Source organism: Chrysochloris asiatica, unplaced genomic scaffold, assembly GCF_000296735.1.
Source record: "Chrysochloris asiatica unplaced genomic scaffold, ChrAsi1.0 scaffold00024, whole genome shotgun sequence".
Lineage (NCBI taxonomy): Eukaryota > Metazoa > Chordata > Mammalia > Afrosoricida > Chrysochloridae > Chrysochloris > Chrysochloris asiatica.
The window spans coordinates 26723534-26745250 of record NW_006408542.1 but is presented as its reverse complement, the minus strand read 5'-3'; the positions used below and the strand labels follow the sequence as shown (position 1 = coordinate 26745250).

Genomic DNA, 21717 nt, shown 5'->3' with positions numbered 1-21717 from the left:
TTCGAAACTACCAGCTGCTCCATGGGAGAAAGATGAGGCTTTCTGCTCCCATAAGGATTTATAGCCTCGGAAACCCTGTACAGGGTTGCTATGGGTCAGAACCCTGTTTAGGATTTCATATATATATATATATATATATATATATATATAGTATTGTTATTAACCGACCTTGAAGTCCAGTGTTTATCTTATGGTAATAATATATATTACAAAATCTCCTTCAATTACCAACATCAAATCCCAATATTCCTTGACTCTGTAGTCATTATTTTCATTCCTTTTCTTCTGACATCTTCTACTTTTCCTATCATACTCCTTGATTGGCAGCTATTACGTGAAAACGAAAGTCCTATTTAAGTTGATGCCACAGGGAGGCAGGGCCCCAAAGTGTACCAGCAACAGAGGTGGCTGTGATGCAAGCCTTCAGGAATGGGAATTGCTTTCAGGATACAATACTAGCTGTGTAACAATGTGGCTCATCCAATCCCACCACTAGAATAGTCTCCTAAGAAACACATGGCTATTATTCTTTACTGTTGTAGTTGTTGTTAAGTGCTGTTGAGTCTATTCCAACCCATAGAGACCTTGTATATAGTTCCTGAAGAGCATCTCATGGGTCTGAACCACTGATCTTTCAGTTCAAACTGACCTTGCAATCTAGTGCATTGTCCTGCAGCTACTCCCTTTTACAAGGAACTCACTTATATACTCTTGCTTCATCCTAAAAAGCGATAACCAAGAGCTGTAACTCTATCTCAGAGTTTCTGCTTCTTCACCACTCTGTTTCCTTCAATGGTTTTACTTACTGTCTTTTCTCTGGGCATCTTCTACATTTCACCTCTCTCAACCGAGTGCTTTCATGGGCCTCTTATCCATGTCCTTTAGGAGAAAGGAATCCATTAGGTCATGATGTCCATGTCATGGGGCTCCCTGTCTTCACTGTTGCTGAAGCCCTTGTCCTGGCTCTCATTGTCTCTTTTGAATTCTCTTTTATTGGTCCCTAATTTGTTCTTTGTGTGGCGCTGTGGGTTAATGTGCCAGAATGCAAAGCCATTTGAATTGCAAGGTCGGTGGTTCAAGCTCACCAGCTACTCCTCGGAAACCCTATAAAGGGTCGCTATGGGTAGAACTGACTCGATGGCGCTTCACAACAACAACAACAATGTGCTCCTTAGAGTCTTGGTACACGTTGTGGGTTAATGTACCTGACTGCAAAGTCGTTTGAACTGCAAGGTCGGTGGTTCAAGCTCACCAGCTGGTCATAAGAAACCCTATACAGGGTCGCTATGGGTCAGAATCGACTCTTCGGCAATTCACAACAACAACAACAACAATTTGTTCCTTATGACTTTGCTCCCATTCCATCCTTACCAAGTCTGCCAAAAGGCAGATAATTTGGCCACACCCAGTTGTACAGCCTTTTGATGATTCCTTATTACTTACAGGGTACAGTTCAAGTTTCTTAGTATGTCTATGGTCCCTTATCATTACCTAGCTCTAGTCTCATCTGGCCAAGTTTTAAACCCTGGACTGAAATCCACAAGGTTAGCAGTTAGAGTCCATCAGTCGCTCCCTAGAAGAGAGATGAGGTTTTCTGCTCTCACAAAGATTTACAGCCTTGGAAACCTTATACAGGGTCACTGTGAGTGGCAAACTCAACAGTATTTAACAGCAACAACAATTATTAACTCCTTTACTTTTCTCTTTTTCCCATTCACTCATGCTTTTTCATGTTTTGATTTCTTTTACCTGAAACAATCTTCCCATCCTTCTCCAAGATCTCACTTATGCATTTGTTCTTTCCATTGCTACTTCCTCTAAGAAAGCTTATCCCTGGACACTGCATAAAACAGACTCACCCTCTTATCTGCTCCCATGGCATCTGTGCACATTTATTCCCAAGCAATTATGACAGTTTAGTAAAAGCAGGTGTTTTTGTATATGATTATAACTACAATGCAACAGAAAGGTGAAGTTCTCCAGGTCAAAGTCCATTTATGATTCTCTCTGTATTCCTTGTGCTAGCCTGTAAAACTATGGGTATGCAGTAATATGTTTGTTGAAGAAACCTTAAACCAACCAACTTATTTCTTTCTAGCTCTTTTTCTCATGTATGTGTGTGTGTGTGTGTGTGTTTATATAAAGAGCCCTGATAGTGTAGTAGTTACGAATCGGGCTGCAAATCACAAGGTCAGCAGTTCGAAACTACCAGCTGCTCCATGGGAGAAAGATGAGGCTTTCTGCTCCCATAAGGATTTATAGCCTCGGAAACCCTGTACAGGGTTGCTATGGGTCAGAACCATGTTTAGGGTTTCCAAGGAGCTGCTGGTGAGCTTGAACTGCTGACTTTGCCGTTCAAACCGACCTTGCAGTCTAGTGCATTAACCTGCAGTGCCACACCAGGACTTCATAGATATATGTGTGTGTGTGTGTATATATATATATATATTTGTGGCACTGTAGGACAAAGCACTTGACCACTAAGTAAAGTATATTGTTGTTGTTGTTAAGTGCCATCGAGTCAGTTGTGACTCATAGTGACCCTTTATAGGTTTCTGAAGAGCAGCTGGTGAGCTTCAACCACCAACCTTGCAGTTCAAATGGCTTTGCAGTCTGGCGCATTAACCCACAGCACCACACCAGGACTCCATACAAGGTATATATGTATGCATATATACATCAGCTGCTCCTCAGAAACCCTACACAGGATTTTGATGAGTTGGAACCAACTCTATGACACATAACAACAATATGTACCTATATATATAGAGAGAGAATATTGGTGTGGTGCTGTGGTTTAATGTGCTGGACTGCAAAATTGGTTTGAACACCTGTGATTCAAGCTCACCAGCTGCTCCTTGGAAACCCTATACAGGATCACTGTGGGTAGAATCGATTGGACAGTACTTCACAACAATAACATGTATATATTATTGTGGTTCAAACCAACCTTGCAGTCCAGTGCTTTATCCCACAGTGCCACACTAGAACTCCCTATATATATGCATGCATACACATGCATACAACTTCCTGGCTAACAGGAAACCTATAAAATATCACTGAGATGACATTTTCTAGAATTCTTAGCATTAGGTGTGCTCATCTGAGTTCATGAACATTTGTATACTTGGTGCTTGTACCTTTGACAAATGTGATCAATTCCATTTTTTAGGGGCAGGGTTAGGAAAAAGAGCAGATTTATTTCTTGTCTGTAGGAATAGGTGAAATGGTAACAAATACAAAGACACAAAGAGCAGCTATTCAAGCCTTATCATTTCTGTCACAGGATGCCGTAAGTGAAGGGTTATGGATCTGTCTGTGGGGGATGGTGGTTCTGCATGAGTTACAGCCATTCACTCATAGCATAGGGGTGTTTGTGTGTAAAGAACACCAAACTGTTTTGTATATTATGACGTGATTTGTGGAGGCCTGGTGTGACACTGTAGGACAAAACACTGGATTGCTAGGTTGGTTTGAACTGTAAGGTTGGCTGTTCACTCACCACCTGCTCCTGGAAAGCCCTATACGTGGCCGCTATGAGTAGGAACTGACTCAATAGTGCTTAACAATAAACAAGTGATTTGTTTAACTAGTGTATTAGAGAAAAAAAATGTTTGGACAACAGTTATTTGTGATAGAGGTTATTGGATGAAATTTTATAAAGATGAAACTTGTACCGCCGACTCTCCCCATAGATTTGTTTCTTCACCTTTAATTTATCTGGGGATTCAGGGAATGAGAGTGTTCATGTCCAAGTAAAAAGGATAATCTGACCCATGAGTTTGTTTTTGTAGGTTAGGCAAGAATACAACTGAATAGTTTAGAATCGCAGAACAAGAGCTTAAGAAAACCCAAATAGGTAGTAACATTAACAGCAGGATCCCTGTGCATCCAAGAGTCTCAGCAATAACCCTAATTCAAAAGAACTCCTTTACTAAATGAGAGCCACGAGACTAGGTGACTTTTTATTTGATGCTTTAGAGATTTATTTTAGTAGTTTGTGATATAAACTTCCAAGGAATAAGCACTTGGCTGGAATTCAGAAGTGGGAAAGGCAATGTAATTTAATGAGATTTGCATAAAATTTGGCTTTATAGTGCCAGGATTTAAGTTCTGGGCCCATACGTTATTAACTGCATTATCTTGAGCAAGTCACACGCTTTCTTCAAAACTCAGTTTCCTCATCTGTAAAATGGAGACAACAAAAATAACAGAATGAGGTGGTGGTGAAATGGAACACCCATCTTCCCTAGATCCCTAAAGTGTTAAGTCTCAGAAATATAATAGAATTTTTTAAAATACATTTATTTGTTTGTATCAAGTTGTCTCTTTTTCTCCCCTTGTAAATGATGATGGCATTGCCCTTTTTTTAGCTGGTACATTACTCTGCCTCCTCTTTCTTTACCACCTCTTCACTATGACCTTTCCTTTGAGTTCAGAATCTCTGCAAAAGGACCAGAGCCATCAGTGTCAGATATAAGAGAAAGTATTGCAGCCGAGGGAGAAATGATGATGAAAGACTGGAGAGGGGCCCATGTACTGCCCACTCCCCACCCCCACTCCCCAACAAAAAAAAGTAGGACTTTGTTCCTATTTTCCAAAAGTTGTGATACATAGCATGCTTTCTGAACCATGAAATTTTTGTGTTTTTCTGTTAGCACAGTATATAAAAATGGAAAAATAAAATAACTTTATAGATGATTCAATATCCAATTTAGGAATTCATCATTGCTTCCTTAATATATTCCTGGCTTTTACTTTTAGAAATAACCTATCATTTGAATGAGCTATAATTCATTTTTTATTGGAACTTGGTCCTGGTAAAGTTTCTTTGACTTAGCTTCTACTCTCTAAGTTAAAAAAAAAAAATGTGTGTATGTGGTTAATTGCATACAACAACAAAAAGTCCAGCAGAGAATATGTTGGTCTATTAGCTTCAATTTAGATGGTAAATAATAAAAAAATAATACGAGGCAACATTGAAACCATTAAGTATCTAGTAATTCCTGTAAAGCTTTTAGCAGTTCTGTGAGAATGGAGTCAGTATCCATCAGTGTCCCCATTTTACAGAAACAGAAACTTGGTTAAGTAACTCAATCAGGCACTCAGAGCCAAATTTAGACTGAAGCCTGGGCCCACCCTCTTAACTAATATGTTAAAATAAATCAAGATTTTCCAGATTAATTCATCTTCTAATCACAACAAAGAAATTTGAATATAGAGATCCCTATTTGAGAATTGCCTTACAAAGATAGAGAATTCACTTTGACAAGTTTAGCAAGCCCAGTTTTCAAAAATCATCTTAATCAAAGGTCACTCCTTCCTTTCATGTTAATGTTTTTTTTTTTTTTTTTTTTACGAACGAGGCAATTTATTAACTCAGCATCATTTGTTCTAATGTTTCTTGTTGGCAGCTGTCCGGCGATTCTGTCCAGATCTCTTTGTCCCTGAGGTGTCAGTTTGCAGCCGCCATCTTGGTCCTTCTCCACCATTTTGAGCCCCTTTAGGGCTTGGAGGACCCGGCGGGCCACACTCTTGGAACCTCGGCTGAAGTGGCTGGGTATGACGCCGTTTCTCTGCCGCCCCCCGTAGATCTTGGTCATGGAGCCGACCCCAGCTCCACCCCGAAGTACAGGTGCCGTGCTGTGGAAGCAGCTCGTGTGTAGAACCAGTTCTCAACAAAGGGAGCAAGGTCTTTATGCTTGGCAGCTTGACAGTGTCTACCCATTCAGGGACTTTTAGCTTCCCAGACTTTTTGAGGAAGGCTGAGAGCTCTGACGAACTCCTGCTGGCTCACGTCTTTTACAGTAACTCCAGGCATCCTGCGGCCTCCGTGCTGCCAGCCAAGGGAAAGCCATGTCTTTTTATTAGGGTTCATAGTCAGGCCTAAATCATGAATCAAGTTTGAGTGCTAGATGTCCTTGATTCAATCGCCATTGAATCTTCCATTGCAAACCATTTTCTTTTCTTTCAGCACCTTCAGGGCTAAATATTTAGAGACAATTTTCTTGGTCTCTTGGATTTCTGCATATCTTTTGAAGCAAGACACTACCCTTCTCTTTCAGATTTCCTTTTCAAGGACATTTGTTTTGGTTTTGGAATAGATACAGTATCTCTCTCTCCACACATGCATATTATCCAGGATAAGAAAGATAATGCCTTGCTCTGGGACAATGGGAGAGATGCTGATGGCTCATTATGAAATCTTTTCTCAGATCAAGGATCCTCCCATGAGGGAATTTGACAATATTAGAATTTGACAATTTGTGATAACAGTGCACACACACACGTACACGCACACATGCTGACACCCTGGCTACTGCTTTTGCTGTAAGTAATAAATGATCTTTCATCTTCAAACTATGCACTGAGAATTTTATATTCTACCAGCATGGATGAGACTGTCACAGGTAAACTTTTAGCATGCAAGTATGATAAAATCTCAGACTTTTCACAGTTCTTAACATTAAGTATGCAAAAACACCCATTTCCAGGACTGTAGCCTACATTAGTATGAATGGAGTTTACAAGTAGTGAAAAGGAAGAAACACAGAAGAAATGGTTAGAGGAAGAATAAAGTTAAACACCTGAAAATAAGATTTGTCACATTTAATAGAAGATCAGTTATATCACACACATAACATAAAGTGACTAATAAATAATTATATATATATCTTAATAAGGGTTCAAAGTAAAAGACACAAAAAGGTTATTTTCACATATTAGAGAAAGATGAAAGACATTACATTTAAATACCCAACATTGAAGAGAATATGAATAAAACAAGGCAAGACCGTTGATGATGAAAGCAAAATTAACACAAATCTTTTGGAAAACACTTTCAAATAATCCTAATTCTACAATTATTTTAAGTAAATGGAGATTTACATAAGGGTTTACCTAAATGGATGTTCATTTTGTTTTTATTTATACACGATGCTGTAAGTAATTTGAATATGTAATAATCAAAGACTAATAAAATAAGGAAGTCCTGGTGTGACATGTAAGCACTGGATTGCAAACCTCAAGATCAGTGGCTCAGACCTTCCAGCTGACCCTTGGAAATCTGCTGTGAGTCAGAACTGACTTGCCAGCACTTAATAATAGCAACAACAACAATAAAATAAAAGGTGCCCTGGTGGCACAGTAGCGTAGTGGTTACGAATCTGGCTGTGAACCACAAGGTCAGCAGTTCAAAACTACCAGCTGCTCCGCAGGAGAAAGATGAGGCTTTCTGCTCCTGTAAAGATTTACAGCCTCAGAAACCCTGTTCAGGGTCGCTATGGGTCGGAACTGACTCAACGGAACTTAACAACAACAACAACTGAAAGGTTAGTGGTTTGGGCCAGCCTTGGAGGAAGTATCAGGGGAAAGAACAGATGCATAAGTGAGATCCTGGAGAAGGATGGAACGGCTGTTCCAGGTAAAGGAAATCCAAGTATGAAGAAGCATGGTATGACAAAACTACAAGAATTAATCATTTAGTAGTTGAGCTACTAACTGTAAGGTCAGCAGTTTGAATCCACCAGCCACTCCATGGGAGAAAGAGAAAGTTTTGTGCTCCTGTAAAGAGTTACAACCTCGGAAACACTACATAGTTGTCACTATGAGTCAGAATCGACTCATGGCAGAGGGTAATAATGCAACTAATGGACAGTCTACACAGTCTTATACCAGTGAGCCATTTCAAATGTTATTGTGAAGGAGTCATTTAATGCATGGAAAGTTATTCAGATGTATTTATAAATGAGAAGAACATATTTCAAAACAATACATATGTTATGTTTGCATTTCTTACATGTTGTATGTGAACATGTACATGCAAGCATAGACTTGATGAGCATGAATCTGAACATTAGCAGTTTTGTTTTTTGTTTTTAATGTTTTATTGTGAATTATGTGATAGTTTACATGGGAGAACATTAGCTTTACATTCATCCTATCGTATATCGTTTCATTGCCATGGTTACAATCCCCTCCATGCATCATCAACCAACTAAAGGGTATACCCTGCAAGCCTGCCCACCCCCACCTGCTCCCCGGATCGGTATCTCCCTCTCTGTATCTAAAGTCCCCAGCTGCTCCATCTCTACACATCATCATCTCTGCCTCCATCTCTGGCATCAGTACTTCTCTGAGTAGGATCCCACTCTCTGCCCTTCTCCCTTGATGGTCCCAGGGATCTCTGCTCCTAGGCTGCAAAGTCAATAACTCCCTTCCTTTTTGCTACAAAACGTCTGCCTTTACATTTCCAACCCTCAAAAGCAGTCCTGATAACAATTATTCACTATTGTATCACAAGAGATCTATCCGCATTTCCTTTCATCATCCCCACCTAGACAGATTGGATCCTACTCAGTGGAGATTCTGCCTTCCTCCATACCGTCTGGATCTAGGCTCCCTCTTGAAAGCTTGTAAGCCAGTCACTTCTTGCCTTTGCAGCCTCCCCATTTTGGGTAGCCAATGTCCAAGTTGCCTATCCCTGTGTACTCTGTGTATGGAGGGCAGACATTAGCAGTTTTGAGTCGTGGTATTGCATGTGTCAGAAAATGTTATATTTTTTAATAAATTTCCCTAGGACTAAGGGTTCTATGAGTACTGTACTGTTTGCCTCTTTGTAGGATTTTTAAACATTAAAATTATTTTATTTACACCCGATTTTAATAATGAACATAAGCACTTTGCAAAAAATGTGTATATGAGTATATGCAAATTTAATAGGAGAATTAAACTATAGCATAATATTCTTCAAGCAATTTAGACATTTTATTGTTGAAAATAATCCTGTTTCTGGTTTGTCTTTGCTGTTCTTTCTCCTTCCAAGATCAGAAGAATCATTCAAAGTGATGTCAAACCCAACTACATCATCTCCTCTTTTTAAATATTGCCCCATAATCCTTTTGTTAACTCCTGTAGCCTTTGGTATTTACATTTTGTCTAGCCAAGGTTCTACTTAGAATTATAATTAAGTAGGCATGATTATTATTCTCCATATTGTTGTTATAAAACAATGTGTTTCTTGAAGCCAGATTACACTATTTTTCCCCTCCCCCTTCTTGTGTATTGCCCTCCCCAACACCTGAACTATGAGGTATCCCCCTCCTTCCCCCTTCCCAAATTCCCTCCACCCCACCTCCAATGGGTTACCAACAGTTTTTTTTTTTTTTCCCCCTATTAGTATGGGCATCTTAAGCTTTTACAATAATGGTTTAATGGAATATTTGTCCATTTGTGACTGACTAATTTCACTTAGGATAATGTCCTCAAGATTCATCCATGTTATGTGGTGGCTTGCAGCTTCCTTGTTATTCTTCAAGGTAGGATAATATTCCATTGTGTATATGTACCAAAGCTTGTTTATCCATTCTTCCATTGATGGGCACTTAGGCTGTCTCCATCTTTTTGCTATTGTGAATAGTGCTGCTATGAACATTGGTGTGTACATATCTACTCATTTTCTGACTTGTATTTCTTGTGTGGATATGTGCCAAGTAGAGGAGTTGCTGGATCATAAGGTATTTCTGTTTCCAACTTTCTGAAAAAGCACCATACTAAGTGGTTGGACCATTTTGTATTCCCACCAGCAATGTAGGAGGGTTCCAGAGTCTCTACATCTTTGCCAGCATATATTGTCCTTTGCTTTTTTAAACTTCAGTGTTATTGCTGGTGTGAGAAGATATCTCATTGTTGTTTTGATTTGCATCTCTCTAAAGGAGCTCTGGTAGCATAGTAGTTACCAATTGGGCTGCGAACCGCAAGGTCAGCAGTTTGAAACTACCAACTGTTCCATGGGAGAAAGATGAGGTTTTCTGCTCCTGTAAAGATTTACAGCCTTGGAAACCCTGAATAGGGTTACTATGAGTCGGAACCAACTCCACGGCACATAACAACAACAACAGTGGCTAATGATTGTGAACATTTCTTCATATGTTGGTTGACTGCCTGAATCTCTTCCTTGGTTATGTGTCTGTTCATGTCCTGTGCCCATATTTTAATTGGATTATTTGTCTTTTTCTTGTAGAGGTGTTATAGTTTCCTACAGATTTTAGAAATTAGTCCCTTGCCTGATATGTCACTGCAAAAGATTTTTTTCCCATTTTGTGGGTTCCTTTTTCACTCTGTTGATGGAATTCTTTGATGCACAGAAGTTCTAATTTTTAGAATGTCCCAATCATCTATTTTGTCTTTTTTTGTTTGTGTAATTTTTGCAATGCTTGGTAGTCTGTGTGTGCCCTGTATTAGAGCCCTTAAATGTGTCCCTATTTTTTCACTGATGACCTTTTTAATTCTGGAATTCACATTTTGGTCTTTAATCCATGCTGAGTTGGGTTTTGTATACAAATTCTTTTGTAATGTGGGGATAACAGTTAAAGTCTTAGTAGACTATTGCAAAAATAATTTGTTGTTTAGTGCTGTCAAGTCGGTTCCAACTTATAGTGACCCTGTATAGGGTTTTCAAGGAGCAGATGGTAAGTTTGAACGGCTGACCCTGTGGTTCACAGTCCAGTGCTTATTGCGGATTCTGTTGTTAAGACTTAAGGGGTCGGGCAACAAAGTCTTTCCTAGTTGGTCTCCTTCCTTTCTGTTTTTAAAACACTGATTTTGTTGGATTGTATCTGCTTTTCATTTTGTCCTTTGAATGAAGAGAGGCAGACGCACCTGTAATGACTCATTGTTTTTACACCCTCAGTCCCCATGGTATCAGACATGATTGTCAGCAGCAGCTGTTTCTGATGTCGTTAAAGATGTCTGAGTTTGGAGACTGACTGTATTTCTGAAGTTCATCAAGTATAAAAGAGAGGGAGGTGTCTAGAAAGTACCACCTCCTCCCAGTTAAACTATTAATAAGAGTACAAAGGTCCTGCTTGGAGACCTGCTGCAGGATTATGAAGGAAATGATACTATTATCTAATATTTGTCTAAAATTGTATGCATATTAACACATTTTCCTATTCAGGATTTTATCTTTATAGTAATCTAGAGAGGTAGGCCAAGCCAACATAATTATCTCCTTTCAGCAGACAGAAAGAATGCTGGCAATGCAGTGGTTAAATGCTCTAGTGCTCTGCTAGCCAAAAAGTTAATGGTTCAAATTCACAAGTCACTGTAAAGAAGAGAGATGTGTCAGTGTACTTCCATAAATATTTTACAGGCTTACAAACCCTATAGGGACTGTTCTACTATGAGGCGGTTAATGAGTCAAAATTGACAAGACGGCAGTAAGTTTGGTTTTGGGGGGTTTTAACAACTGGAGAAACTAGACTCAAAATGTATCTGATTTCCTGAAGATCTAGTTTTCACCCCAGTGTTCTTTATTTCATTACACTGTTTTTTAAAACCTTGTAGGATTATACCAGTTAAAATTTGGTCTTTTAAGATGTTCAGATGCTATTTTCTTTTACAGTGTTCTTAATAGGAAAATCAGCAGTTTGACTTTTCTCCTTTATCATGTTCTCCTGGTGCTCTCATAAAGCCAGCCAAGTTGGAAGCAGAATTCAAAGGTATAGTTCTAAGGGGGTTGTTCTCAGAAATGGTTACAAAAAGCTCTGCAAAAGCTAAGTAGCGGTACTAGTCAACAAGGGTTATACCCCAAAGTACTTCTGATTGTTAAATATTATTAGGAGTTTATTGTTCCATAATCTAAGCCATTCTAGAAATCAACACTGTATCTTGCAAAAAGTTCCCTTGGTAGCCTTGATACATTCATAGTAAACTAACTGCAAAATGTTTGCTTTTAGGCACTGGACCATAGAAAATTGTATGCTGTAAATACTTTTACTTGCTTTTCTTTGACCTACCTAAGCCTCACATTTCATTTGCTAAAAAGAAATTAAAGGTAATATTACTCAGAAGGCAAGTCACCTCTTGGAGCCTTTTCTTGGCAGCTCATTTAAGCAATACTGTAAAATCTAGTAAGAATAACAAGGCTTTTTACTCTTTGTGCTCAAACAGCAAATACATACAATCAGAGAATATATTATTTTATCATTTGAAAATATTTCTTTGTTGGCAAGCATTCAAAGTGACCTCTTAATTTAGAAAATGAATTCTAATAGGAGAAAATTGACTAGTAAAGGATTTTCTCAGGCAGAATTAAGACAAAGTAAATGTTCACTTGAATCTTTGATTGCAGTGAGTTGTTATGTGTTTTCTGATCCAGCATTGTATTTATTAGATTTCCTTGAATAGAACTATGAGCAGTGGGTACTAGCCCTTGGAACTATAAATTTTGGATGCTGGCCTCTAATATGTCAGAAACAGAGTCTAAGATGAAAATTTCCCAAGTGTCCTAACTAAAAGTGGCCTTGAGTCTTGTGGGTATGAGTCCACTATTTTAATTGCATCTTCATCCACTTAGGCATCCTGGTGGTTCTATAGGATAAGTAAAGATTTACAGCCTCGGAAACCCTGTACAGGGTCGCTATGAGTCGGAACCGACTCCACGGCACATAACAACAACAACAACAACAACAACAACAACAACAATGGATTGCTAACAGCAAGGTCAGCAGTTCAGACCTATCAGTTGCTCCATGATAGAAACATAAAACTTCCTACTTCTGTAAAGAATTGTGGCCTCAGAAACCCTGTACAGGGTCACTATTAGTTGGAATCGACTCAATGGTAGTAGGTCTTGAGGGTTGGGTTATGCAAATGGAAAAATACATGATACCCTACAGTGAACAGTTGAGATCAACAGCAATTTATTAATCACATATGCTCACAGAGATGGACAGGAGGATATAGCTTACCATAGATAGCCAAACAGGGATTACATTTGGGGGGTGGGGGGGATTGAATAATTATGTGGGCTTCAAGGGAATTGAAACTCATTTCCCAAGGATCCTTGGGTGGCACTATAGAATAAGCAATGGACTGCTAGCCTCAAGTTCAGTGGTTCAAACTCAGCTGCTCCCCAGAACTGTACATAGAGTCACTGTTAGTTGGAACTGATTTGCCAGTACTTAACAACAAGAACAACAACCACGCAGGAATAAATAAGAACTGGGCTTGGTTGTCTGGAAGGAAGGTTATTTGATAGGAAACTTTTAACAGTGGGTAGCAGAATTGGGAGGAAACTTGTAGTTAAGTCTCCCAGGCCCTCCTGATCTCACTAAATATCAAGATAGCTTAATTTTAGGCATTACACCATATCCATTAAAACAAAACATAATCTTTACTTGGATTTTCATATTAATAAATAAAGTGTTGCCTTCTGTGATGCACACTTAGTTAATATATATAAAAGTGTTGTCATTGTGGTTAAGTGCCTTCAAGTCTTTCTGACTTATAGTAACCCTGTTGAGGGTTTCCGAGGCTTGCTCCCACTAAGTGGCTTGTGGGCTTGAACTGATGGCCTTGTGGTTTGAAGTTCAGTGCTTATCCTATGGAGCTTTCCATTTCCTGTGTATAAAAGTAGGTTTGGTAGAAGTGCTTTTGATTTTTTTAAATATTCAGGGATGTTTAGTTGAATGAAAGACTCTTTAACAGCCTGTAATCCCTAGATGATACAACCTAGCTTGCCAAAAGTGAAGAGGACTTGAAGTACTTATCATAAAAGATCAACGACTACAGCCGTCATTTATGTTGAGGGATTACACTGCAATGTAATGAAAATAGAAATTCTCGCTACTGGATCAATAAGCAACATCATGACAAACAGAGAAAATATTGAAGTTGTCAAAGTTTCATTTTACATGGATCAACAATCAACACCCAAGAAAGAAGCAATTAAGAAATCAAAATGATATATTACATTGGGGAAATCAGCTGCAAAATGCTTCTTTAACGTGTTAAAAAGTAAAGATGTCATTTTGATGACTAAATTGTGTCTAACATAATCCATGATATTTTCAATTGACTCTTAGATATGTGAAAGCTGGACAATGAAAAAGGAAGACCAAATAAGAATTAACACATCTGAATTAATGGTGTTTGTCAAGAATTTTGTTATATTACAGATTGCCAGAAGAAGGAACACATCTGTTGTTGAGAGAAGGCACAGCCAGATTGCATCTATGAAGCAGGGATGTCAAGATTTTGTAATTAGGCATGACCAATCCCAGTAGAAGGACATCATGCTTGGTAAATAAAATAAAGGGTCAGCAGAAAAAGAGGGAGACCATCAGTGAGACGGTCCAACATGGCTCCAACAATGGGCTCAAACATACCTGCTACTGTGAGGATGGAGCAGGGTCAGGCAACATTTCCTTAGGTAATACATGGAGTTTCTGTGAGTCAGAACCAACCTGATAGCACTAAACAATAACAACAGCAATACTGTCCCCAAACTTTGATGCAGTATTTAAAAAATTAAAAGAATGGCAAGATATACTAGGAGTAAATGGGATAAGTGATGTTCCAGTGAAAGGATTGCCAACAGTGAGATGAATGAAGTGTGTGATTTGTCCAATGTAAAACGGAGGATCTGTGAACCTCATCCCAATTCACAATGTAAAGTAAAAAAAAAAAAAAAAAATAGAGGACATTTACCATTTACTTATAAGACTGATAGTATAAGGTGACGTCCCTCTGATTTTGGCTTTAATGACAATTCTTTAACCCATGTCAATTTTCATGTAAATGTTGACATATCATTTAATTTCATATGGATCTGGTTGAAAATTTTTTATTTGAATGTAGCACAAACCAAATAATTTTATAAAGTAAATCATTCTCTTAAAAATATCTATCTATATTTGTTTTGTTTGTTGACAAGGTGTTTTTAGAAATATTCAGACTTGTGCCTGATGATCCAAAACAAGCTGAAATGTGAAGGGTCATATATTGTTCTCAGTGTTATCTAAACTACAGTTCATTTGTTCCTAATATTATTTAAAATTCCCCATTATACATTAGGTCCACAGTAATACTTTGGAATATTTACTTCATTTTACATTTTAGTCCTGGTGTGATATTGGTCTGCAAGGTCAGTTTGAACTACAAAGTTGGTGGTTCTAACCCACTAGCCAGAAGTTTATTTCTTGTTACAGGACCAAAAACTCAGCACATCCAATTAAGCACCACATAAATGCATTTTTAGAAATAATAATTTCCATTCCAATAGAAAAGTATCACCCTGAGTGACTTTGGAAGTATGCATATGGAATGTTGCTGTTGTTAAGTGCCTTTAAATTGACTCCAACTCATAGTGACCCTGCTGTGGCACTGTAGGATAAAAGTACCTTACTGCTATCCACAGGGTCATTGGTTCAAACCCACCACCTGCTCCTCATAAACCCTATGCAGGGTCACTGTGAGTTGAAACCACAGAACTTAATAACAGCAAAAGAGTTTCCAAGGTTTTAAACCTTCATGGGAGAAGAAAGCCTCATCTTTTCCCACAGATCAGCTAGCAGGCTCGAACATTGGACCTTGTGGTTCCAAGTCCAGTGCTTATTGTATGGAACCACCATTTTCCTTCACATTGAACAGTTGACTTTTAAACAAGAATTTATAAAGAGACCAAAATGCTTGAGCTGAAACAGAAGTACAAAACTGGAATTACCTAAGGCATATTTTTTCCTGTTATCTTCCTTTCTCTTTATGCATAAATTGACTACTTGGAAAGACTTTGCACTGTAATTGGTGGTGACCAACTCAGCTGATCCTGAAGGGTACGTTAGTAAGCCAACCCTTGTCTATTTCAAGGTCAAGTTCAAAAATCAGTTCGAGTCTTTACAGTTTTGTTAATTATCTGCAAAGTCATAAACATGAGATCTTAGAAATTTCCAAAGCATGAATTAATGGAATGACAACTGAGCTCCAGCATTTGATCACTACCAAAAATTGCTTTTTGAATTGCAATATATAAGATGAGTAAGGAGAAATCCCTATAAAATATAAATTCATCAGGTAGTAAAGAAACAAAAATCTAAGGAAAAGATGAGATAATCTCAGGGAAAGAAATTGTTAAGATGGCAAGAGACAAGAAAAATATAGTACTGTTGAAATTTTGGCTGTCCCCTAGTGTCTCACATGATAAAAGAAAAGCAATTCTGTCAGGGACTGTTTGAGATTAGTATTCAGCTGGGAATGCTGAATGGCAACTGATAGACAACGTTATTAGATGGTCTGGATGGAGATTGAAATTCAGGGCAGGAAAAATTCTTATCATAAAAGAAATCAGACCATCTTGGAACCATGAGGAAAACTATATTTTCTTCAATGGAAAATGGAAAACAATGTCAGTTCACATTCTATTTAATTTGTGCTTGTTAAGGCAAGGGTAAAGGGGTGGGAGTGTGGAGGAAATTTTGTTAAATTTAGTATTTTGTAAACTAAGAATGAAGACAAGGCAATGAAAGAAAATATGCACCAAATAGGAATAGGTAGATACACTTTTATGTGTTTTGTTTGTTTTAGTTTGGAAAAAATAGTAGATAATTTAGTGTGGCACTGTAGGATAAGCACTGGACTGTTAGCCGCAAGGTTGGCAGTTCACAACCACCAGCTGATCCTTGGAAACTATATATATCGTCTGTCCTGGTGTGGCATTGTGGGGTAATGCGTCAGACTGCAAAGTCGTTTGAACTGCAAGGTCTGTGGTTCAAGCTCACTAGCTGCTCTTTGGAAACCCTATACAGGGTCGCTATGGGTCAAAACCGACTCAACAGCGCTTAACAACAACAACAAATGGTAGCTTAGTGGTTATGAGTCAGGCTGCTAACCTCAAGGTCAGCAGTTCCCGTGGGAGAAAGATAAGGAGACTTTCTGCTCCAATAAAGTGTTAAAGCCTTGGGAACCCTATGCAGGGTGGCTATGAGTCAAAACCGACTTCATGGGACATAACCACCACCATGAATTGAAACCAACTCAACAGCACTTAATAACAACAGCAACAGGAACTGGAGAGAAATACCTATGCCTTATAATACTTATCATCATAAAAATACTTCCACAAAGAGCACACAGCTATTTATGGATGAGAAAAGAGTGAGAGATACCAATTATTCATACTTCTTCAAAAGAAATTAGGACTTGAGCAATTGAAGCTCCAATTCTGTTTACTTGTCTGTTTTGTTAAACTAGGGAACACATAAGAGTTCAAGTTGTTTTATAAAATGCATGTTAAAAACATGACTTTAATCAGTTGCTTATTTATATACCAATTCAAAGTAATTTTCACTTCTTTTCATGATATTTAATCTGTGCACACCATATGTCATCCATTTAGTAGAGTTTTCATGAATATTATAGTATTAAAAATAGTTTCAAAGAGAATTCACAGTGAGCTATAATACAGTATCAAAAATAAACAAATGCATTCTTAATGTGTCATGTGTACATAGCTATTATTGTTGCTTCAGAGATTTCTGTAAAGGTTAAACAAATATTATTCAAAAATATTAAATATCCTCAAATAAGACGTGTTAAATTTTGTGTTTTAAGCTAGTCATGTGAATTGCTTCAGTGCAAATATTTTGGGCTTCTCAGAAAGCTTAATTTCTGCTGACTTTTGTTGTTGTTTCTGGGTTAAAAAAAATGTTCTACTTTTAAAAGGCTGCTTTTTTTAGTGATAGTGAAGAAAACCACACTGAATGATCATTTTTCTGTAAGGTAACAGTATCATTAAAGGGAACAAACATAATGTGATATTTTGAAAAGCAGCCATTTATTTTTTGTATCCATTTTGGTCTTTATTGTATTTTAATCATTAAGTTGTTGTTAAGTGCCATCGAGTCAATTCCAACCCATAGCAACCCTGTATAGGGTTTCCAAGGAGCAGCTGGTGAGCTTGAACCACTGACCTTCCAGTTCAAATGACTTTGCAGTCTGACGCATTAATTGAGCAGTCTTAACGAAATAAGCATAAGGGTATCAGGTATCTCTTTAGTTAAGAGCTGATAGAAAGGTTAATGAAGCAGCCAGGTTGTATGAGGGTTACCCTTCCAGGTAGCCTAGATACTAAGCAAAGTCATGGCACTGGGCCTGTTTCTTCTCAGTGGTGTTCAGTTGACAGTTCTTGGGTTGCCTGTGGGTGAGTAAAGACATTTGTGCTGAGCAGAGTGACTCCAGCTGCGTGACCCTGCTCAGGGCCATGAAAACTCAGGCTCGTCTTTCCCTTCTGCCAAAGTACCCCACTTTAGAATGAATGGCCTGGAAATCATCCTTCTCACTGCTTCTGCCACCCCCAACCCCATCCCACCTGGATTTTGAGGTCAAAAACCAGGCCAATTTCTATGGTGAGCTCATCCCCCAGAGCAAAGGTGAAGGGATTTACACTTATAGCTTCTGAGAATACAGGATTAGTTTGGGAGCTCACTGAGTTTAGCTACTACACTGCACCAGTGTTTCAGATTCAGCTTTTATTGATTGACTCTTATGAAACATTCTAGAAAAAAAGGGGGGAGTTCAACTATGGGTGGTGCAAGTCATTTATTTCAGGCCTTCTAATTTGGCAGCTTCTTTTTCTTTCTATCCATTTTCCTCTCCTGCAAAGAGTTAGAAATATTTGTTCACCTGTGAAAACATTTAACTCTTTATACTCTTTCTATAGAGTCCTGATGTGGTGCTGTAAGATAAGCAGTGGACTGCTAACTACAAGGTCATCCTTAGAAAATCTACACAGGATCACTATGAGTCAGAATCGACTCTACAGCATTACACGACCATTCTTTCTATGGGTTCCTGGCATGATAAGCACTGGACTAGTAATCACAAAATCAGTTGTCCAGACCCACTAATTGCTCACTGGAAACCCTATATAGGATCTCTATGAGTCAGAACCAACTTGGTGGCACTTACAGGAAATCTTTGTATCTCATTGGAAAATAGTAAGAAATGTTTAACAGCTGCAAATAAAGGAACAAAATAAAACATGAAGTCTGAAGAGAGATCATTTGAACAAAGGTTGAAAGGGTTAAAAATAGAATCAATGAGAAAAGAGAAATGATTCTTTCCCCCCCCCAACAGAATATAGAGTACTGATTGGAGGGGTGGGGGAGGTGGGGGCGTGGCTAACAATAGCAGGTGAAGAGGATTGAAATACTACTGTACTTCAAATTACTATAATATAGAAACAAAAACTAGTCTTATGGGTAAAGGAAGTGAAGCACAGCTTATTCTTGAGATTTAATAGTACCTTCCATTAATAATGTTTTTGAGAGAACAAAGCAAAGAAAGAAAGAAAAGCCTCATCCACATACTGTCAAATTTGCTGCTCTTTATTTGACAATATGAGAACACGGTTCCCCTCTTTTCCCGTTTGTAGGTCATTAAGTTGAGCTTCCTTGTGCTGTGTCTAATTTAATATCTAAAGCTTAGAGGCACTGACGTCATCAGAACAGCCATGGTGCAAGTGTATAACCCTTTCCCACTTGGGCCCACTGGCTTTGTACATAGAAGTTTGCACTGCTTGAACATAGAGGCACATTTTGGGACTGTATGGAGGGGCCCTTGTAGTTCTGTAGGGTAATCACTGAACTACTAACTGCAAGGTTGATAATTCAGACCCATTAGCTGCTGCTCAGAACCTCCATGTAGGGTGACTATGAGTTGGAACCAACTTAACACCAACAATACAACAACAACAAAGAGTTCAGACAGCAAAAAACATTTATACAAGTGATTTTCCTTTTCTAAGTTTCACATTTCACTAGCACACAGGAGTCCTTGCACTTTTTTTAGGGAAAGTCAAGTTTATTTTCGATGTTATTACTTGCCTGGATTTTTTCTGACTTTTTGTTTATGCCTTTATGTTGGATTTTTAACATAGATAAAGCAATGTGATAAACGTATTTTATTATTTTTGCCTTCATAACACCTAGTGTGAATGAAACATCACATCAAAAATATTTAATTCATACTTCTTGCTTGTTGTAGACATTGTAGGAATCCTAGAATACATTCTACTTTGTATCCTGGGGATACCTACCCCAGAAATCCTCCCATTAGTTGTTCTTTACTTTATCTCTAGTGGCTAGAACATATTAGGTGCTCAAAAATATTTCCAAGATGAATAGTCATTTGTTTATCCCCAATGCTACCTATTCCACAAATAGCCTTTTTCTGAAAGCTTTTGGAAAGTTATAATATTCTTTTTATTACTTTTTTCATGGACAATGCGTATATTAGCCAATGTTCTAACCCAAATTCTTATTCTTATAATTTATCTCCAAATTTAATTTTGTCTCTTTCCTAATGTACATTGACATGAATAAATACTATTCAATTTTTCATCTTTATGTTTTAGCTTTTTTTTTTTTTTTTTCATAGTCTATTAAAATGAATAAATAGACTAGTTCAGATTCCTCATTCTTTGGGCAACTTTTGCTGATGGTTCAACTCATATTGTCTTGAATTTTCTCCCATCTTATAGATTGCTAATTTAAAATATGTGTGCTATCTCTTTCTAGATAACTAAAATTCAGGTTTCTGGAGCATTCATTCATCATTTCATTCATTCTTTCCTTCATAGGAAGATCTAAAACAGTAATGTAATTTTGAATTTGTAGAAAATAAACTTGACAGGAGAACAATAGTAGTGAGGTATGGTCACCATGGAATAGTCAACTGTTCAAGATCAAAAGGGTAACATTTACCTACACACAAAGTTCAGAAGGCTTGGGAAAGAGAGGTGGAATTGAAGTAGGAACCACAGGAGGAAGTTGGATAACTGTTGTTACACAGAGGGTATTGTAATCATTGAGAGGAAACAAAGTGTATGATTTGTTGAAAGTAAAACTGATATTCTGCTCTGTAAACCTTCATTAAATTCAAAATAGAAAGTTTCAAAAAGAAAATAAACCTGACAATAATATGGAGTGATTGAAGACTACAGAAAACAGTTTTATGACGACTTTCTTTTTTTTTTTCGCTATGTGATTTCTCACCATCATCCTTCCATCCTTGTTCTCGTCAGAACAATCTACAACCTCTTTTTCTTTTCATGTCTATCTCTGTCAGCTCTCAAGTAGTAGTATTATCAGTTTCTTTTATGATTCTAGTGCCTGAATCAGTTTGGCAGAGATTTGATGAGTGCCACTGTGTGCTAGGACTCAGGAGGTACTATAGGTTCAAATGTAATTAAGATTTGTTTCCTGAAAGTCAGGATTCTAGGGGCCTAGTCAACTCTGTGACCATGAATACAGTATATGATTATGCATGGCATGTTATTACTATTGAGAAATAGTCCTTTCAAAGTAAACATTGTTTACTCTCCGTAGGACTTAGAACTATATTTAAACTAGAAACTTTACTGTCCACAAATCTCTGCTTATCCCTGCAGATCTGGAATGCTAACAATTTAATTATAGTCAAAAGCATGAACTAAATTCATTTTATACAGTCAAGATTAAAAAAAAAACATAATTCAAAGTGAAAGATTGTTGAATTAAACTGAAACAAGCTACCCTAGAATTCAGCAAAAGTGTGATAAATGTGTCTGTAAATTAGTCATTTTTGTTAAGTGCCATCGAGTCGATTACAACCCATTGCGACCTTATATAGTGTTTCCGAGGAACAGCTGGTGAGCTTGAACCACCAAGCTTACAGTTCAAACGGCTTTGCAGTCTGACACATTAACCCACAGCACCACACGAGGACTCCAAATTAATCATAGATCTCAGCAACAACAAACCCTGTATTAAAGTGCTTAACAACAGCAAATATATACGAGTTTTTGCTCTCTTCATGTATGATGTTCTTGATGTCATCCCACAACTCTTCTGGTCTTTGGTCTTTAGTGTTTAATGCATCAAATCTGTTCTTCAGATG

The 21717-nt window shown here is 37.9% G+C and overlaps 1 protein-coding gene and 1 pseudogene across 2 annotated transcripts in view; one reads left to right on the top strand and one right to left on the bottom strand.

Annotated features, from left to right (window-relative positions):
• Positions 1–5848, bottom strand: part of LOC102838668 — a 44348-nt pseudogene extending 38500 nt beyond the window's left edge.
• NRXN1 (neurexin 1) overlaps positions 1–21717 on the top strand; it is a 1648890-nt gene that overhangs the window by 333712 nt on the left and 1293461 nt on the right. The gene's annotated exons all lie outside the window — the stretch shown is intronic.